The following is a 2,500-nucleotide window of genomic DNA, read 5'->3' as shown; positions in this document are numbered from 1 at the left end:
ATGATACAGATAGTAACAATGAAAATAAAAAATAATGATAATAATAACGGTAATAATAATAATAATAAAATAATAATGATAATGTAATAATAATAATAATAATAATAATAATAATAATAGCAGTAACAATAAGAATAATGATGATAATGATGAAAAAATAATAATGATAATAACAATAATGATAATAATGATGACAAAACAATAAAAATAATAATAATATTAACAATAATAACCATACCTGGAGTAATAATGATAACGATAATGATGATGATGATGTTTATCCTCATCATTATCTTTACTATTATCATCATTATTATTGTTATGATAATAATTATAATGGTAATGATAATTATGACGACGGTAATGATAATTATGATGACGATAATGAATAATTATAATTATGATAGTAGTAATAATAATAATAATAATAATAATAATAGTAACAACAACAACAACAACAACAACAACAACAACAACAACAACAACAACAACAACAACAACAACAACAACAACAACAACAACAGCAGCAGCAACAATAATAACGACAATCATCACTATCTTCCCCTTCCTCCTCCTCATAATAATAATGATACTGATAATAATAATAACAGTAATAATAATATTATCAGTGATAACAACAACAACAAAACAACAATAATAATAATAGCAATTGATGGCAATAATGACAATGATAACAGTCATATTAGCAATGCTAATGAGGGAGATAAGTATTCAGATGAGGATGAGATCCCTCAATTCATGCAGGTTATTAGCCAGACCCCACAGTAACTGGCTACCTATTCATAACAAGATATGCTATTTCAAGCTTCATTAACCATCCATTTAGATAAAGTAACTTGCTAGAACTAATCTAATAGCAACTTCGGAGAAATAATAGAAATAACATTTAACAAGAGAGGAGGCATGATTACTTTTGGAACAGTTTCTAAGAACAGTGGAATCTAATATAAGTATCTTTCTGGAGGCAAGGAAAATAATTGGACAAAAAGGTATGCTTTATTTGTTTATCCATTTTTCATTCATATGTCTTTATGTATCCATCATCTATTCTCGTATCAAACTCTTTTTTTATCATTATCATTAATTATTGTTACCACCATTATTAGTCATCATCATCCCAATTATTATCATTATCATTATTATTACAAATACTATTATTACTATTATTACTATTTTCATATTCATTATTATTGTTTTTATGACCGCTGTAGTTTCGGTACACACAATCAGCACTGAATAAACTCAAGCCACCCCACGAGCCTTAAGTCATATATAAGTTAAGTCATATATAAGTTAAGTCATATAAGTCATGCTACTCACATTAAAATTAGGCAAGCCAAAATTGGGTTTTCTCGGTGTTTCCTTCAAACCCAAAATCCCTGGTGGCGGTGGCGATACCGAAATAACATTATTATTATTTGTATTAAAATTGATATAGACAAATTGGCAACAGTAATTCAGTAAGAATATATTTTATTTCGCATAATGAAAAAGTATCGATACGTTATTATCATTGTTATAGTTCACATTGCCATCATATCATTATTGTTATTATTATTATTATTATCATGATCATTATCATTATCATCATCATCATCATCATCATCATCATCATCATCATCATCATCATCATCATCATCATCATTATCATCATCATCACTACCATTATCATTATTATTATTATTATTATTATTATTATTATTGTGTGTATGTGTGTTCGTGTGTCTATGTTTGTATCACGCAAATACTTCTATCGGGAAGGACAGACAGGGTTGCGAGGCGACGAAGGAGGAGGGGAAGGTGAGGGGAGAAGGACGAGAAGGTTAGGGAGGCGAGGGGAGAAGTTGTAGAAAAAGATATGAATGAGAGGAACTTCCAGGCGCCGAGAAGTTATTCGTTCTCATTCATACATTTTTCTACATTTGTCACAATGAACTCCATTCACGGGAGAAAAAGAGAAGGGTAGGGAGATGAGGGGAGCAGGACGGGAAAGGTAGGAAAGCGAGGGAGTCGAGATTTCCAAGAAAACGTCGCGATTCTTGGTGAGGCTGGCAGCTTTTTTTTTTTTTTTTTCAATATCCGGGATCGAGATTTTTTTTCTGATCGGGGTCAGATGATGATGAGGAAAAGGAGGAGGAGAAGAATGATGAGAGGAGGAGAAGGAAAATTATGATGATGATTAGGAGGGGGAGGAGAATGATGATAGGACGAAAATAATTATGCTGATTAGGAGGAGGAGGAAGAGCATAATGATGATGATGATTAGGAGGAGGAGGAGGAGGAGGAGGAGGAGGAGGATAATGATGATGATAATGAGGATAATGTTAATGAGGGGGAGGAGGAGGATACGATAATGATAACGATGATAACATCATGGTGATGAGGAAGAGGAGGATAATGATGATAATGAGGAGGAGGATTATGACGATGGTTGTGGAGATAATTATGGCCATGACAATGTTGATAATGATGATTATGA

Source organism: Penaeus monodon, chromosome 8 (genome assembly GCF_015228065.2).
Source record: "Penaeus monodon isolate SGIC_2016 chromosome 8, NSTDA_Pmon_1, whole genome shotgun sequence".
In the NCBI taxonomy this organism is placed as follows: Eukaryota; Metazoa; Arthropoda; class Malacostraca; order Decapoda; family Penaeidae; genus Penaeus; species Penaeus monodon.
Note: the sequence above shows the minus strand (reverse complement) of the source record.